General features: G+C 48.4%; 1 protein-coding gene across 4 annotated transcripts in view; it reads left to right on the top strand.

The window, feature by feature from the left end:
- The window catches only part of ERMP1 (endoplasmic reticulum metallopeptidase 1), a 162,911-nt gene that overhangs the window by 41,465 nt on the left and 101,799 nt on the right, over positions 1 to 19,647 (top strand). The window lies entirely within an intron of this gene.

Raw genomic sequence — 19,647 nt, 5'->3', positions numbered from 1 at the left:
AGCCTGCGGATAGAATGCAGGAAGCTATCCTGAAGTCAGTGTATACACACTCTGGTACTCTACTGAGACCTGCTATTGCTTCAGCCTGGATGTGTAGTGCTGTAGCAGCGTGGTCAGATACTCTGTTAGACGACATAGATTCCCTCGACAGAGATACTGTTTTGCTAACCCTGGGCCATATCAAAGATGTCGTCTTATATATGCGGGATGCTCAGAGGGACATTTGCCTGCTGGGCTCTAGAATTAATGCTATGTCCATTTCTGCCAGGAGGGTCTTATGGACTCGGCAATGGTCAGGAGATGCTGATTCTAAAAAACACATGGAGGTTTTGCCTTATAAGGGTGAGGAATTGTTTGGGGACGGTCTGTCGGACCTCGTGTCTACAGCGACAGCTGGAAAGTCGACTTTCTTGCCTCAGGTTTCCTCACAGCCTAAGAAAGCACCGTATTATCAAATGCAGTCCTTTCGTTCCCAGAAACGCAAGAGAGTCAGGGGCGCATCCTTTCTTGCCAGAGGCAAGGGTAGAGGTAAAAAGCTGCACCATGCAGCCAGTTCCCAGGAACAAAAGTCCTCCCCTGCTTCCACTAAGTCCACCGCATGACGTTGGGGCTCCACAGGCGGAGCCAGGTGCGGTGGGGGCGTGTCTCTGAAACTTCAGCAGCCAGTGGGTTCGCTCACAGGTGGATCTCTGGGCTATACAAATTGTATCTCAGGGATACAAGCTGGAATTCAAAGCGACCCCCCCCCCCGCCGTTACCTCAAATCAGCCTTGCCAGCTTCCCCCATGGAAAGGGAGGTAGTGCTGGCGGCAATTCACAAGCTGTACCTCCAGCAAGTGATTGTCAGGGTCCCCCTCCTTCAACAGGGAAGGGGTTACTATTCCACAATGTTTGTGGTACCGAAACCGGACGGTTCGATGAGACCCATTCTGAATTTAAAATCCTTGAACACTTTTATATAAAGAAATTCAAGTTCAAAATGGAATCGCTCAGAGCGGTTATTGCAAGCCTGGAAGAGGGGGATTTTATGGTGTCGCTGGACATCAAAGATGCTTACTTGCATGTCCCCATTTATCCACCTCACCAGGAGTACCTCAGATTTGTGGTACAGGACTGTCCTTACCAATTCAAGACGTTGCCGTTTGGCCTGTCCACGGCACCGAGGATATTTACCAAGGCAATGGCCGAAATGATGATACTCCTTCGGCAGAAGGGAGTTATAATTATCCCGTACTTGGACGATCTCCTCATAAAGGCGAGGTCCAGGGAGCAGTTGTTGATCAGCGTAGCACTCTCTCAGGAAGTGTTGCAACAGCACGGCTGGATTCTGAATGTTCCAAAGTCGCAGCTGATTCCTACGACGCGTCTGCTTTTCCTGGGTATGATTCTGGACACAGAACAGAAGAAGGTGGTTCTCCCGGTGGAGAAGGCCCAGGAATTAGCATCTCTGGTCAGGGACCTCCTGAAACCAAAACAGGTATCGGTGCATCACTGCACGCGAGTCCTGGGAAAGATGGTGGCTTCATACGAAGCCATTCCCTTCGGCAGGTTCCGTGCGAGGATCTTTCAGTGGGATCTGTTGGACAAGTGGTCCGGATCGCATCTTCAGATGCATCGGCTGATCACCCTGTCCCCAAGGGCCAGGCTGTCTCTTCTGTGGTGGCTGCAGAGTGCTCACCTTCTCGAGGGCCGCAGGTTCGGCATACAGGACTGGGTCCTGGTGACCACGGATGCAAGCCTCCGAGGGTGGGGGGCAGTCACTCAGGGAAGAAACTTCCAAGGGCTGTGGTCAAGTCTGGAGACTTCTCTACACATAAATATACTGGAACTAAGGGCCATTTACAACGCCCTGAGTCAAGCAGAGCACCTGCTTCGAAACCGGCCAGTGCTGATTCAGTCAGACAACATCACGGCGGTCGCCCATGTAAACCGCCAGGACGGCACAAGAAGCAGGATGGCAATGGCGGAAGCCACAAAGATTCTTCGATGGGCGGAGAATCACGTGCAAGCACTGTCAGCAGTGTTCATTCCGGGAGTGGACAACTGGGAAGCAGACTTCCTCAGCAGACACGACCTCCACCCGGGAGAGTGGGGACTTCATCAAGAAGTCTTCCAACTGATTGCAAACCGATGGGAACTGCCACAGGTGGACATGATGGCGTCCTGCCTCAACAAAAAGCTAAAAAAATATTGCGCCAGGTCAAGGGACCCTCAGGCGATAGCTGTGGACGCCCTAGTGACAACGTGGGTGTACCAGTCGGTATATGCGTTTCCTCCTCTTCCTCTCATACCCAAGGTACTCAGAATAGTACGAAAGAGAGGAATAAGAACAATACTCATTGTTCCGGATTGGCCAAGAAGGACTTGGTACCCGGAACTGCAAGAAATGCGCACAGAGGACCCATGGCCTCTGCCTCTCAGACAGGACCTGCTGCAACAAGGGCCCTGTCTGTTCCAAGACTTACCGCGGCTGCGTTTGACGGCATGGCGGTTGTACGCCGGATCCTAGCGGAAAAAGCATTCCGGATGAAGTTATTCCTACGCTGATAAAGGCTAGGAAAGACGTGACCGCAAAGCATTATCACCGTATATATGGCGAAAATATGTTGCTTGGTGTGAGGCCAGGAAGGCCCCTACAGAGGAATTCCAGCTGGGTCGTTTCCTGCACTTCCTACAGTCAGGGGTGACTATGGGCCTAAAATTAGGGTCCATAAAGGTCCAGATTTCGTCCCCCTCCATTTTCTTTCAAAAAGAACTGGCTTCACTACCTGAGGTTCAGACGTTTGTTAAGGGAGTGCTGCATATTCTGCCCCCTTTTGTGCCACCAGTGGCACCCTGGGATCTTAACGTTGTGTTGGATTTCCTGAAATCCCACTGGTTTGAGCCACTTAGGACCGTGGAACTAAAGTATTTCACGTGGAAAGTGGTCATGCTGTTGGCCTTAGCTTCGGCTAGGCGTGTGTCGGAATTGGCGGCTTTGTCATGTAAAAGCCCATATCTGATCTTCCATATGGACAGGGCAGAATGGAGGAGTCGTCCCCAATTTCTCCCAAAGGTGGTATCATCGTTTCATTTGAACCAACCTATCGTGGTGCCTGCGGCTACTCGGGACTTGGAGGACTCCAAGTTACTGGACGTAGTCAGGGCTTTGAAAATATATTTTCTCTATCGTCCTAGTGGATGCTGGGGTTCCTGAAAGGACCATGGGGAATAGCGGCTCCGCAGGAGACAGGGCACAAAAAGTAAAGCTTTAGGATCAGGTGGTGTGCACTGGCTCCTCCCCCTATGACCCTCCTCCAAGCCTCAGTTAGATTTTTGTGCCCGGCCGAGAAGGGTGCAATCTAGGTGGCTCTCCTAAAGAGCTGCTTAGAAAAGTTTAGCTTAGGTTTTTTATTTTACAGTGAGTCCTGCTGGCAACAGGATCACTGCAACGAGGGACTTAGGGGAGAAGAAGTGAACTCACCTGCGTGCAGGATGGATTGGCTTCTTTGGCTACTGGACATTAGCTCCAGAGGGACGATCACAGGTACAGCCTGGATGGTCACCGGAGCCTCGCCGCCGGCCCCCTTGCAGATGCTGAAACGAGAAGAGGTCCAGAATCGGCGGCAGAAGACTCCTCAGTCTTCTTAAGGTAGCGCACAGCACTGCAGCTGTGCGCCATTTCCTCTCAGCACACTTCACACGGCAGTCACTGAGGGTGCAGGGCGCTGGGAGGGGGGCGCCCTGGGAGGCAAATGAAAACCTTTTTTGGCTAAAAATACCTCACATATAGCCTCCGGGGGCTATATGGAGATATTTAACCCCTGCCAGAATCCATTAAAGAGCGGGAGACGAGCCCGCCGAAAAAGGGGCGGGGCCTATCTCCTCAGCACACAGCGCCATTTTCCCTCACAGAAAGGCTGGAGGGAAGGCTCCCAGGCTCTCCCCTGCACTGCACTACAGAAACAGGGTTAAAACAGAGAGGGGGGGCACTAATTTGGCGTTAGAAATATATAAAAGATGCTATAAGGGAAAACACTTATATAAGGTTGTCCCTATATAATTATAGCGTTTTTGGTGTGTGCTGGCAAACTCTCCCTCTGTCTCTCCAAAGGGCTAGTGGGTCCTGTCCTCTATCAGAGCATTCCCTGTGTGTGTGCGCTGTGTGTCGGTACGTGTGTCGACATGTATGAGGACGATGTTGGTGAGGAGGCGGAGCAATTGCCTGTAATGGTGATGTCACTCTCTAGGGAGTCGACACCGGAATGGATGGCTTATTTAGGGAATTACGTGATAATGTCAACACGCTGCAAGGTCGGTTGACGACATGAGACGGCCGACAAACAATTAGTACCGGTCCAGACGTCTCAGAAACACCGTCAGGGGTTTTAAAACGCCCGTTTACTTTAGTCGGTCGACACAGACACGGACACTGAATCCAGTGTCGACGGTGAATAAACAAACGTATTCCTTATTAGGGCCACACGTTAAGGGCAATGAAGGAGGTGTTACATATTTCTGATACTACAAGTACCACAAAAGAGGGTATTATGTGGGATGTGAAAAAACTACCGTAGTTTTTCCTGAATCAGATAAATTAAATGAAGTGTGTGATGATGCGTGGGTTCCCCCCGATAGAAAATTATGGGCGGTATACCCTTTCCCGCCAGAAGTTAGGGCGCGTTGGGAAACACCCCTTAGGGTGGATAAGGCGCTCACACGCTTATCAAAACAAGTGGCGGTACCGTCTATAGATAGGGCCGTCCTCAAGGAGCCAGCTGACAGGAGGCTGGAAAATATCATAAAAAGTATATACACACATACTGGTGTTATACTGCGACCAGCGATCGCCTCAGCCTGGATGTGCAGAGCTGGGGTGGCTTGGTCGGATTCCCTGACTAAAAATATTGATACCCTTGACAGGGACAGTATTTTATTGACTATAGAGCATTTAAAGGATGCATTTTCTATATATGCGAGATGCACAGAGGGATATTTGCACTCTGGCATCAAGAGTAAGTGCGATGTCCATATCTGCCAGAAGATGTTTATGGACACGACAGTGGTCAGGTGATGCAGATTCCAAACGGCACAAAGGTGTATTGCCGTATAAAGGAAGAGGAGTTATTTGGGGTCGGTCCATCGGACCTGGTGGCCACGGCAACTGCTGGAAAATCCACCGTTTTTACCCTAAGTCACATCTCTGCAGAAAAAGACACCGTCTTTTCAGCCTCAGTCCTTTCGTCCCTATAAGAGTCATATCTGCCCAGGGATAGAGGAAAGGGAAGAAGACTGCAGCAGGCAGCCCATTCCCAGGAACAGAAGCGTTCCACCGCTTCTGCCAAGCTCTCAGCATGACGCTGGGACCGTACAGGACCCCTGGATCCTACATGTAGTATCCCAGGGGTACAGATTGGAATGTCGAGACGTTTCCCCTTCGCAGGCTCCTGAAGTCTGGTTTACCAAGGTCTCCCTCCGACAAGGAGGCAGTATGGGAAACAATTCACAAGCTGTATTCCCAGCAGGTGATAATCAAATTACCCCTCCTACAACAAGAAAAGGGGTATTATTCCACATTATATTGTGGTACTGAAGCCAGAAGGCTAGGTGAGACCTATTCTAAATCTAAAAAAATTTGAACACTTACAAAGGTTCAAATCAAGATGGAGTCACTCAGAGCAGTGATAACGAACCAGGAAGAAGGGGACTATATAGTGTCCCGAGACATCAGGGATGCTTACCTCCATGTCCAAAATTTGCCCTTCTCACTAAGGGTACCTCAGGTTCGTGGTACAGAACTGTCACTATCAGTTTCAGACGCTGCCGTTTGGATTGTCCACGGCACCCCGGGTCTTTACCAAGGTAATGGCCGAAATGATGATTCTTCTTCGAAGAAAAGGCGTCTTAATTATCCCTTACTTGGACGATCTCCTGATAAGGGCAAAGTCCAGGGAACAGTTGGAGGTCGGAGTAGCACTATCTCGGATACTGCTACAACAGCACGGGTGGATTCTAAATATTCCAAAATCGCAGCTGATCCCGACGACAAGTCTGCTGTGCCTAGGGATGATTCTGGACACAGTCCAGAAAAAGGTGTTTCTCCCGGAAGAGAAAGCCAGGGAGTTATCCGAGCTAGTCAGGAACCTCCTAAAATCAGTGCATCATTGCACAAGGGTCCTGGTAAAGATGGTGACTTCCTACGAAGCAATTCCATTCGGCAGATTTCACGCAAGAATTTTTCAGTGGGATCTGCTGGACAAATGGTCCGGATCGCATCTTCAGATGCATCAGCGGATAACCCTATATCCAAGGACAAGGGTGTCTCTCCTGTGGTGGTTACAGAGTGCTCATCTTCTAGAGGGCCGCAGACTCGGCATTCAGGATTGGATGCTGGTGACCACGGAGGCCAGCCCGAGAGGCTGGGGAGCAGTCGCACAAGGAAAAAATTTCCAGGGAGTGTGATCAAGTCTGGAGACTTTTCTCCACATAAATATACTGGAGCTAAGGGTAAATTTATAATACTCTAAGCTTAGCAAGACCTCTGCTTCAAGGTCAGCCGGTATTGATCCAGTGGGAAAAACATCACGGCAGTCGCCCACGTAAATAGACAGGGCGGCACAAGAAGCAGGAGGGCAATGGCAAAAACTGCAAGGACTTTTCGCTGGGCGGAAAATCATGTGATAGCACTGTCAGCAGTGTTTCATTCCGGGAATGGAAACTGGGAAGCAGACTTCCTCAGCAGGCACGACCTCCACCCGGCAGAATGGAAACTTCATCGGGAAGTTTTCCACATGATTGTAAACCGTTGGGAAATACCAAAGGTGGACATGATGGCGTCCCGTCTGAACAAAAAAACGGGACAGGTATTGCGCCAGGTTAAGAGACCCTCAGGCAATAGCTGTGGACGTTCTGGTAACACCATGGATGTACCAGTCGGTGTATGTAAATGGCAGAAGCTGCAAGGATTCTTCGCTGGGCGGAAAATCATGTGATAGCACTGTCAGCAGTATTCATTCCGGGAGTGGACAACTGGGAAGCAGACTTCCTCAGCACGACCTCCACCCGGGAGAGTGGGGACTTCACCCAGAAGTCTTCCACATGATTATAAACCGTTGGGAAAAACTCGACAGGTATTGCGCCAGGTCCAGGGACCCTCAGGCAATAGCTGTAGACGCTCTGGTAACACCGTGGGTGTACCAGTCAGGGTATGTGTTCCCTCCTCTGCTTCTCATACCTAAGGTACTGAGACTTATAAGACGTAGAGGAGTAAGAACTATACTCATGGCTCCGGATTGGCCAAGAAGGACTTGGTACCCGGAACTTCAAGAGATGCTCACAGAGGACTTATGGCCTCTGCCGCTAAGAAGGGACTTGTTTCAGCAAGTACCATGTCTGTTCCAAGACTTACCGCAGCTGCGTTTGACGGCATGGCGGTGGAACGCCGGATCCTAAGGGAAAAAGGCATTCCAGAAGAGGTCATTCCTACCCTGGTCAAAGCCAGAAAGGAGGTGACCGCACAACATTATCACCACATGTGGCAAAAATATGTTGCGTGGTGTGAGGCCAGGAAGGCCCCACGAAGAAATTTCAACTCGGTCGATTCCTGCATTTCCTGCAAACAGGAGTGTCTATGGGCCTCAAATTGGGGTCCATTGAGGTTCAAATTTCGGCCCTGTCGATTTTCTTCCAGAAAGAATTGGCTTCAGTTCCTGAAGTCCAGAAGTTTGTCAAGGGAGTATTGCATATACAACCCCCTTTTGTGCCTCCAGTGGCACTGTGGGATCTCAACGTAGTTCTGGGATTCCTCAAATCACATTGGTTTAAAACCAGTCAAATCTGTGGATTTGAAGCATCTCACATGAAAAGTGACCATGCTCTTGGCCCTGGCCTGGACCAGGCGAGTGTCAAATTGGTGGTTTTTTTCTCAAAAAAGCCCATATCTGGTTGTCCATTTGGACAGGGCAGAGCTGCGGACTCGTCCCCAGTTCTCTCCCTAAGGTGGTGTCAGTGTTTCACCTGAACCAGCTTATTTTGGTGCCTTGCGCCTACTAGGGACTTGGAGGACTCCAGGTTGCTAGATGTTGTCAGGGCCCTGTAAATATAGGTTCCAGGACGGCTGGAGTCAGGAAAACTGACTTGCTGTTATCCTGTATGCACCCAACAAACTGGGTGCTCTTGCTTCTAAGCAGACTATTGCTAGTTGGATGTGTAATACAATTCAGCTTGCACATTCTGTGGCAGGCCTCTGCCACAGCCAAAATATGTAAATGCCCATTCCACAAGGAAGGTGGGCTTATCTTGGGCGGCTGCCCGAGGGGTCTCGGCTTTACAACTTTGCCGAGCGGCTATTTAGTCAGGGGCAAACACGTTGGTAAAATCCTACAAATTTGATACCCTGGCTAAGGAGGACCTGGAGTTCTCTCATTCGGTGCTGCAGAGTCATCCGCACTCTCCCGCCCGTTTGGGAGCTTTGGTATTATCCCCATGGTCCTTTCAGGAACCCCAGCATCCACTAGGACGATAGAGAAAATAAGAATTTACTTACCGATAATTCTATTTCTCGGAGTCCGTAGTGGATGCTGGGCGCCCATCCCAAGTGCGGATTATCTGCAATACTTGTACATAGTTACAAAAATCGGGTTATTATTGTTGTGAGCCATCTTTTCAGAGGCTCCGCTGTTATCATACTGTTAACTGGGTTCAGATCACAGGTTGTACAGTGTGATTGGTGTGGCTGGTATGAGTCTTACCCGGGATTCAAAATCCTTCCTTATTGTGTACGCTCGTCCGGGCACAGTATCCTAACTGAGGCTTGGAGGAGGGTCATAGGGGGAGGAGCCAGTGCACACCACCTGATCCTAAAGCTTTACTTTTTGTGCCCTGTCTCCTGCGGAGCCGCTATTCCCCATGGTCCTTTCAGGAACCCCAGCATCCACTACGGACTCCGAGAAATAGAATTATCGGTAAGTAAATTCTTATTTTTCCAGAACGGCTGGAGTCAGGAAGACTGACTCGCTGTTTATCCTGCATGCACCCAACAAGCTGGGTGCTCCTGCTTCAAAGCAAACTATTACGTGCTGGATCTGTAGCACGATTCAGCTAGCTCATTCTGCGGCTGGATTGCCGCATCCAAAATCAGTAAAAGCCCATTCCACAAGGAAGGTGGGCTCTTCTTGGGTGGCTGCCCGAGGGGTCTCGGCTTTACAGCTTTGCCAAGCGGCTACTTGGTTGGGTTCAAACACATTTGCAAAGTTCTACGAGTTTGATACCCTGGCTGAGGAGGACCTTGTGTTTGCTCATTCGGTGCTGCAGAGTCATCCGCACTCTCCCGCCCGTTTGGGAGCTTTGGTATAATCCCCATGGTCCTTACGGAGTTCCCAGCATCCACTAGGACGTCAGAGAAAATAAGAATTTACTCACCGGTAATTCTATTTCTCGTAGTCCGTAGTGGATGCTGGGCGCCCGTCCCAAGTGCGGACTTTCTGCAATACGTGTATATAGTTATTGCTTAAATAAGGGTTATTGTTATGAGCCATCCGTTGAGTGAGGCTCAGTTGTTGTTCATACTGTTAACTGGGTAAGGTTATCACAAGTTGTACGGTGTGGCTGGTATGAGTCTTACCCTGGATTCAAATTTCCTTTCCTTGTAATGTCAGCTTTTCCGGGCACAGTTTCTCTAACTGAGGTCTGGAGGAGGGGCATAGAGGGAGGAGCCAGTGCACACCAGATAGTACCTAATCTTTTCTTTAGAGTGCCCAGTCTCCTGCGGAGCCCGTCTATTCCCCATGGTCCTTACGGAGTTCCCAGCATCCACTACGGACTGCGAGAAATAGAATTACCGGTGAGTAAATTCTTATTTTTTCCCTATCTACAGCGCAGAGACTTGCTGTAGATGCAGTGGCATACTCACCAGCTGTACCTTTTTGGCAAGTACAGTACCTTTTTGTTTTTTTTTTGTTTTTTTATGGTTAGTACAGATTTTTGGCTCTCCAAACTTCCATTGAAAGTATAGGAAATGGGGTGTGGCCACGCCCCCTTTTCACATTTGTAGCAATTTTTATGTGCAAATTGTTGGAGGGTATGTTGCTGTAGATGCAGTGGGCCTATTTTTGGGTTTGGACCTGAAGCTGCAGCTCCATCAGCCCCATTGTTAATCCTGCTCTGTGAACACACAGTGGCCAAAGGGCAGAACCTCCCATTGGATGTAACCTGTGTGGGAGGGCGTTTCTCGCCCAAGCAGCTGTGGACTGGGTGTGATAGACCTGCTGCTAACCCAATGAGAGCTCCTAGCCACGCCAAGCGTTATCCACACAGTCAGAGTGACAGATCTGGGCAATTATATAGGAGATATTGTATAAAATGACCTTCAGGCTGTGTGTATAAGGTATATATGAAACATGAATTGAGTGAATGTACACAAACTTTGTTTAATGCACAAAGTTATTAAAAATATTGGCTAAAATGACCTTCAGGCTGTGTGTATAAGGTGTATATGAAACATAAATGCATTCTGTGCTTAGATTTAGGTCCCATCCCCATGATATCTCAATATGGTATGCAATTATTCCAAAATATGGAAAAATCCGATATCCAAAATACTGGGATAAGGGATACTCAACCTGTATTAAATAAAAAAAACACAAACATTTTATGTAGGTTTTGAAGGGAAAAATCGTCAGTTAAGTGGTTAATGTTAAAATTGTAGATGTCACTGTATCCTATACTAAAAGAAATCAAGTGTGCTTGTAGTGAAATGTTCCAGAAAATAAATTTACTGTTCTGGATGAGTATTCCTAAATGTATCTGATAATTGTTAGTTAAGAGTTAATACAGTGATGCTGGAAGCCTGTAAAAATAGAAGTAAATGATATTTGATGCTCCCAAGGCATCTTGTGTACATAGAAGCATGAAACAGCATAAAGAGAAGTGAAATGGATTACATTCCCATCCTCATATTGCACCAAATAATCCTGTGTAGTATTCCACGGAGTTAGCCACACCAACACACTAGTCCTAAGTACCTACTCAGTGAACGAAGGGGGTCATTCCAACCTGATCGCACGCTGCCGTTTTTCTAAGCGCAGCGATAAGGTCAGAACTGCGCATGCGTATGCAATGCGCAGGTGAGTCGCACGGGTACAAAGTGGATCGTTGCTGAGCGATGGATTTAACGAAAAATCCATTCGCACAGCCGATCGCAAGGAGATTGACAGGAAGAGGGCGTTTGTGAGTTTCAACTGACCGTTCTCTGGGAGTGTTTGGAAAAACGCAGGCGTGTCCAAGAGTTTGCAGGGCGGGTGTCTGACGTCAGTTCCGGGCCCGGACAGGCTGAAGTAATCGCAAGGGCTAAGTAAGTTCAGAGCTACTCAGAAACAGCACAAATTGTGTTTGCATGTCTCGTCTGCAAAAGCTATCACACCTTTGCACAGCAAATATACACTCCCCAGTGGGCGGCGACTATGCGTTCGCACGGCTGCAAAAAGTAACTACCGAGCTATCAACTCGGAATGACCCCCTAAGTTCTTATAAGGGTCTGATTCATGTAATGTTTGTAAGCAAAGCAAAAAAGCAAGCAATTTGGCAAAACCATGTTGCACAGCTGGTGGGGCGAATGTAACATATGCAGAGACATTTAGCTTTAGGTGGGGTGTGTTCAAACTGAAAAACTGCAGTGTAAAAACAAAGCTGTCCAACATTTGTGGGCTACATGCAAAAGCAGCCAGTAATTACCCTGCACAGAAATAATATAACCCACCCAAATATAAATCTCTGCACATGTTACAGATGATCCACCTGCAGTGCAACATGTTTATACCAGTTTGCCCTGTTGCTTGCTTTTTTGCTGTACTTACAAACATGAATCATGCCCTAAGACACAAAATTAAGAAAAGTACGCAATCTAGGGTAAACAGGCAAAAGACAGTTTTGATACAATTCTGTATTGAATCCATGTGTGACCATTAGTAATGCCTCCATAATATATAACAAAAAATTGGACATATTCCTATAGTGGCGCAAATTGACAAGATATTTCTGATATTACCCGTTAGGGTCAAGAGTTCATCGGTATTCTCGTAAAGTAGTCCATACGTGGATTCAATTCCAATGGTAGATATGTGGAGAAAACACAATATGTCAGCTACAACCGATCTCTGTCCGGAGCCTGGCAATAGAAAGTTTGGCGTTTGAGAATAATCAAATCAGCACTTTGAACACTTGATCCGAGCACATAGCGTAATGAATGAGGAGGATACAGCGACCCACTGAAAGAAACCTTTATGTGAAAGAACAGCATCCGTTGAACGCAAGCACCAATCACAAGGAAAGTTCAGTGTGTATGTTTGGCACCATATGAGTTAGAAGTGTACAAGGGTTAAAGAAACCGCTATAGGCATAGTCCGGAGTGTTTGAAAGTAAGCATGCATGTAAGCAGGATTTTATCGTCCACACCAAGGGTGAACCTGTACGGATAGCCACCTCACACCCCGAATAGTATGATCTAGGAGGATCCTAGGTTGAAGTTGCACTCTGAAATATCCTATTAAGGACTCATTTCTGAACATTGGTGTATATATATTGTGTTTTCTCCACATATCTACCATTGGAATTGAATCCACGTAAGGACTACTTTACGAGAATACCGATGAACTCTTGACCCTAACGGGTAATATCAGAAATATCTTGTCAATTTGCGCCACTATAGGAATCTGTCCAATTTTTTGTTATATGTATAATATTGATGTGTATGGTGATACATTAAAGATATAATCTTGTCTTCTTGGCTGCATTGGGAGTGCGCAGGAGGATATCCAAAATCTTTACCATTGTTGAATTCCTCCATAATGCTAGTTATCAGCACGTTGTGCTGTCTGAATCGGTACGAGATCCCGCCAGACGGGATACCGGTGGTCGGAATACCGACACCGGGATCCCGACCGGCACAATCCCGACAGGGGGGTGAGCGCAACGCAGCCCCTTGCAGGCTTGCTGCGGGCACGGTGCCTTGCTACGCTCGGCACACTCCATTTATTCTCCCTCTATGGGTGTCGTGGACACCCGCAGAGGAAGAATGTCGGGATTGTGACGGTCAGGATCCCGGTGTCGATATTCCGACCGCCGGGATCTTGACCGCATCCCTTGCTATCATAGTATTTATCAATGACCTTCTTAAAAATGATAGAAGATGATTGCTTGGTATTCGCAACTTCTCCACTCTTTTTATAAGTTCTAATACACCCCTCCCTTCCTTTGATAATTCTAAATTAGATTATTAATATATTCAGATATATTCAATACCTGTTGGATCCTTTCCGACCGAAAGGATCCGACAGGTCAGTATTCAGTGCCGCTGCCAAACCCGACAGGTTTGGCCCGTTCCCACACTGCCAATCTGACTTTTTTTTAAAAGTTGGATTGACTTTGTCGGAAACTGGGCTATAACCTGTCGGATTTGGACGCCCTTGCCGATCCGCGTGTATTCCGACTTGTCGGAAAAAACGGCCCCCTAATGAATAGGTCGGAACCCCTTCCGAACTAAATCTGTTGGAAGCTGCCGTCTTTCAGACAAGAAGGCAGCTTCCAACACTTTTTGAATACACCCCATATTGTTGCATGTGGTCACTATGGATTTCTTAGTGCATCTCTTCAGATCTCTTGAAGTGCATCGGTCACACACACACACACACACACACACACACACACACACACACACGAAGCAGCAGTTTATCTTGCGTCCTAGAGGATGCTGGGGGTCCACATTAATACCATGGGGTATTGATGGGTACACCAGGAGCCATTGGCACTTTAGGAGTTTAAGAGTGTGCGCTGGCTCCTCCCTCTATGCCCCTCCTACCAGACTCCGTTTAGAAAATGTGCCCGAGGAACCGGTCACAGCTAGTGGAGCTCCATAGGCGTTTCTTTAGTTTTGTATTTTTGAATCGAGTTTAGGTTGGTGGCAACAGCCTCCCTGCTTCGTGGGACTAAGGGGGGAGGAGTAGTGTCCGCCCTGAGGGGTGCGAGCCACTATCTCCGCTGACAGGACACTGAGCTCCTGAGGAGACAGATCGATCGCCGCCACAGGGGATTGCTCACCCCAGCAGCATGCCGCCAGCCCCCTTACAGAGCCAGAAGACGCCGGTGGCGAGTTAGTCACCGGCCCCCTGACAAGCGGGGAGCCAGTGTGAAGATGGCAGCAACAGGGTAGGGAGCGCAGTACTAACTGCGCTCCGGGGCTCAGCGGCACATGGTGCGTTGCTGTGAGGGGCGCCCTCAGCCAGCGCCTACACCCTAAACAGGTCACACAGCCTGTCGGGGACCCCGGATCACCGCCAGCAATTCACCACAGGCCAGTATAAAAATTAAAATATGAGCAGGAGCCAATGCCATGGAAGGGGGCGGAGCTTCTCCTCAGAGCGGACCCAGCAGCGTTCATCACCGTCTTTCCTGCATGCAGACGCTGACAGGGGAGAGCTGTCCCTCTACATCGACTCCAGCTGCCTTGTAATGGTACCAGGGGTATTGTAGAAGGGGGCGGGAGGCTGTGATTTAGACTGTGTAACCTATTAAGGTACACAGTTACCGCTAGTAAGGGGTGTCCTTATCTCCCAAGGTGCTGTGTGCGGGTTGGCCCCAAACTCTGTCTCTCTTGGCATTCTTAGTGGGGAAACTCGGTCTGCCATTTCCCTGTGTGTGTGTGTGTGTGCTTGCTGTCTCACATAAGCCATGTCTAGAGATTCTGTGTCATATGCTGCGGAAGATATGTCCTCTCTCAGGATGATCCCATTCCATGTAATCAGGATTGCTCTGGTTTAGCACAGATTCCATTAAGAGAACCAGAGTGGTTAACTTCTATCATAAGTATGATTTCTCAGATTTCTTCTAGGGTAGCACAAAATGAAAATGCATCTCGGGTTTTACAGACCTCTATGGCTGTTTGGTCTGGGTCGGCACCTTCAGGGCCCCCTGGCACTCACTCTCAAAAACGTGCTATTGCCCAGATTATGCAAGACGACATAGACACCGATTCTGACACGGTAGACGGTGATGGGGAAGTGCTGAGGGGGCCGGTATCTCTTGCAAAAGGGGTGCAGTTAATGATTGAAGCCATTAGAGATGTGTTGAATATTGTTGACACAATACCTGAGCAGGTTGAGGAGGCTTACTTCACCGATACTAAGATAGCCTCGCTAACGTTCCCTGCGTCTAAAGAATTAAATGCTATATTCGATAAATCCTGGGAAAACCCAGAGAAAAAATTCCAGTTCCCAAAAATAGGTTTTGGTTGCTTTCCCCTTCCCTGAAGAGGATAGAAAGAAATGGGAAACCCCACCCATAGTTGACGCATCGGTATCCAGACTGTCGAAAAGGTGGTTTTACCTGTCCCGGGATCTGCCGTGTTGAAAGAACCGGCTGATCACAAAATTCACACTACGCTCAAATCCATATACACGGCTTCAGGTGCGATATTACGGCCCACTATTGCCTGTGCATGGATTTCTAAAGCTATAGTAAAGTGGTCTGGCACGTTACTTGAGGAATTGGATACAATGGAAAATGTGACGTTGAATTGTTCTTATGTAACATACAGGATTCTGCGGGATTTACGGTGGAATCCATGAAGGACCTGGGTTCGATGGCTGCTGGGATATCTTCCATGTCTGTCTCAGGCATCTTGTGTACATAGAAGCATGAAACAGCATAAAGAGAAGTGACATAGATTACATACCCATCCTCATATTGCACCAAATAATCCTGTGTAGTATTCCACGGAGTTAGCCACACCAACACACTAATGTCTGTCTCAGCTCGTAGAGGACTCTGGCTGCGCCAATGGTCTGCCGACACGGAATCCAGGAAAGGCGTGGAGAACCTACCCTACACAGGTCAGGCCCTATTTGAGGAAGCGCTAGATGCGTGGATCTCCACAGCAACGGTGGGTAAGTCACCTTTTCTTACTTCAGCTGCGCCTGCCACGAAGAAACCCTTTTCTTCAGCTACGTCACAATCTTTCGGACTCCTAAATCGAGAACAAAAACACCTTCTTTATAGGAGGGCGGGCAAAATAAAAAAAAAAACTGCTGCTGCAGGTTCCCAGGACCAGAAGCCTGCTTCTGGTGCATCAAAATCCTCAGCATGACGGTGGACCACGCGGCCTGGAGGAAGGACCAGTGGGGGCGAGGCTCAGAAGGTTCAGTCACGTTTGGGTGACGTCGGGCCTGGACCCCTGGGTGCAAGATATTGTGTCCCGGGGATACAGGCTGGAATTTCAGGAGCTTCTGCTTTACCAATTCTTCAAATCAGGCTTGCCAGCTTTGCTGCCAGACAGGGCTATCCTACAGAAAGCCATCCAAAAATTAGCAGGGTCACAGGTCATTGTCCCAGTTCCACCTCATATGCACAACAAGGGTTACTATTCGAACCTTTTCGTGGTACCGAAACCGGATGGTTCGGTCAGACCAATTTTGAATTTGAAATCGTTAAACCGTATCTGATGGAGTTCAAATTCAAAATGGAATCTCTGAGAGCGGTGATCTCAGGTCTGGAGGTGGGGGAGTTTCTGGTATCCCTGGATATCAAGGATGCGTACCTCCACATTCCAATTTGGCTGCCGCACCAGGCTTATCTCAGATTTGTACTGTTAGTCAGTCACTATCAGTTTCAGGCTCTGCCATTCGGCCTCTCCTCAGCACCAAAGGTGTTCACCAAGGTGATGGCGGAGATGATGGTTCTCCTCCGCAGGCAGGGAATAAACATAATTCCATACCTGGACGATCTGCTCATAAAAGCAGTATCCAGGGAGAGGTTGTTACAGTCGATTACTCTTACGACTCAACTGCTCAGGAATCATGGTTGAATCCTGAACTTTCCGAAAAATCCCATTTGGAGCCGACAAGGAGATTCTTTCCTGGGGATGGTCCTCGACACGGAAGTGCAGAGGGCGTTTCTTCCAAGGGAGAAAGCGTTGGTGATACAGTCTATGGTCCGGGATGTCTTGAAGCCTGCCCGGATGACAGTTCATCAGTGCATTCGCCTTCTGGGGAAGATTCCATGCTCGACCCTTCCAGCTGGATCTCCTAGACAAATGGTCGGGATCTCATCTGCACATGCACCAGAGGATACGTCTCTCACCAAAGACAAGGATTTCTCTACTCTGGTGGTTGAAAATGCCCCACCTTCTGGAGGGGAGGGCTGCAGGTTCGGAATTCAGAACTGGATCCTTCTGACCACGGATGCAAGTCTCAGAGGTTGGGGAGCGGTCACCCAGGGGGAAATCTTCTAAGGAAGATGGTCAAATCAGGCTGCCATTTTTCCAATAAATGTTCTGGAATTAAGAGCCGTGTACAACGGTCTTCTCCAAGTGGCTCATTCAAGATCGAGCCATTCAAGTACAGTTGGACAATGTAACAGTGGTGGCCTACATAAACCGACCGTGAGGAACAAAGAGCAGAGCTGCAATGTCAGAGGTGACAAGAATCCTACCCTGGGCAGAAAGGCATGCGTTGGCGCTGTCAGTGATCTTCCTTCCTGGCGTGGACAACTGGGAAGCAGACTTCCTCAGCAGACAGGATCTCAATCCAGGGTAATTGGGCCTCCATCCCGAGGTGTTCACGCACGTGACCTGTCGTTGGGGCGTGCTTCAAATAGACATGATGGCCTCACGTCTCAACAAGAAGCTTAGGAGATGCTGTTCCAGGTCCAGAGACCCACAAGCAGTGGCGGTGGATGCCCTGGTAACTCTGTGGGTGTTCCAGTTAGTGTATGTGTTTCCTCCACTTCCACTCATTCCAAGAATCCTAAAGCTCATAAAGAGAACAAGGGTTCGGGCAATTCTCATTGCTCCGGATTGGCTAAGGCGAGCTTGGTACGCGGATCTTCTGGATCTACTGCTGGAAAAACCGTGGCCTCTTCCTCTTCACGAGGACCTTCTGCAACAGGGGCAGTTTGCTTATCAGGACTTACCGTGGCTATGTTTGACGGCATGGCGGTTGAACGCCAGTTCTTAGCCCGTAAGGGTATTCCGAGCCAGGTTACTCCTACCCTGATACAGGCAAGGAAAGGGGTAGCGTCTAAACATTACCATCGCATTTGGAAAAAATGTGTCTTGGTGTGAATCCAAGAAATTTCCTACGGTGGAGTTTCAACTTGGACGGTCTCTCCTCTTCCTGCAAGCAGGTGTAGATATGGGTCTGCATTTGGGATCCATAAAGGTCCAAATTTCGGCCTTATCTATTTTTTTTCCCCCCAGAAACAATTGGCTGCCCTCCTTGAAGTTCAGACCTTTTTGAAAGGGGTTCTGCACATCCAGCCTCCCTTTGTGACGCCGACGGCACCCTGGGATCTTAACGTGGTGTTGCAGTTCCTGCAATCGGATTGGTTTGAGCCTCTACATGAGGTTGAGGTCCAGTTTCTCACGTGGAAGGCTGTCACTTTGTTGGCCTTAGCTTCTGTTCGACGGGTGTCGGAGTTGGGGGCTTTGTCTTGTAAAAGCCCCTATTTAATCTTCCATGAAGATAGAGCTGAGCTCAGGACACGTCAGCAGTTTCTTCCAAAGGTTATGTCGGCTTTTCATATCAACCAACCTATTGTAGCACAGTGGCTGCTGACTCCTCAATTACATAAAAGTCCTTGGATGTTGTAAGGGCTCTGAAAATCTATGTGAAGAGGACTGCTTGTCACAGAAAATCGGACTCTGTTTATCATGTATGATCCCAAGAAACTTGGGTGTCCTGCTTCTAAGCAGACAATTTCTCGCTGGATTAGGTTCACTATTCAGCATGCATATTGTACAGCAGGATTGCCGTGTCCAAAATCTGTTAAGGCACACTCTACTCGTAAGGCGGGTTCTTCCTAGGCGGCTGCCCGAGGTGTCTCGGCTTTACAACTTTGCAGAGTGGCTACTTGGTTAGGGTCGAACACGTTTGCTAAGTTCTACAAGTTTGATGCTTTGGCCTCTGAGGACCTAAAGTTTGGTCAGTCAGTTCTGCAGGGGCCTCTGCACTCTCCCTCCCGTTCTGGGAACTTTGGTACATCCCCATGGTACTAATGTGGACCCCAGCATCCTCTAGGACGTAAGAGAAAATAGGATTTTAATTACCTACCGGTAAATCCCTTTTCTCGTAGTCCATAGAGGATGCTGGGCGCCCGCCCAGTGCTTCGTGATCCTGCAGTGGTTATCTGGTACAGTGTAACTTTGTTCTTGGTTAAGTAATGTTTCAGCTTTTGCTGAGTTTCAAGCTCGTTAGCTTGGTTTGCCTTGTATGTGTGAGCTGGTATGAATCTCGCCACTATCTGTGTATAATCCTTCTCTCGAAGTATGTCATCTCCTCTGGCACAGTTTCTAGACTGTCTGGTAGGAGGGGCATAGAGGGAGGAGCCAGCCCACACTCTCTCAAACTCTTAAAGTGTCAATGTCTCCTGGTGGACCTGTCTATACCCCATGGTTTTAATGTCGACCGCAGCATCCTCTACGGACTACGAGAAAAGGATTTACCGGTAGGTAATTAAAATACTATTTTTTCAGTTGATGTTTCTATAGGCTGAATATTGGTTTATACAATACAGTACATGAAATGACTGGCACCTGCATGTGTGGTGGACAGGTACATACACATACTACAGAAAGATCCAGAGGATGTTTAGATAGGTTCAGTAGGGAAAGCCGGCGGCCGG

This window comes from Pseudophryne corroboree, chromosome 1, assembly GCF_028390025.1.
Source record: "Pseudophryne corroboree isolate aPseCor3 chromosome 1, aPseCor3.hap2, whole genome shotgun sequence".
Taxonomy (NCBI): domain Eukaryota; kingdom Metazoa; phylum Chordata; class Amphibia; order Anura; family Myobatrachidae; genus Pseudophryne; species Pseudophryne corroboree.
This window is presented reverse-complemented; position numbering and strand designations above follow the sequence as displayed.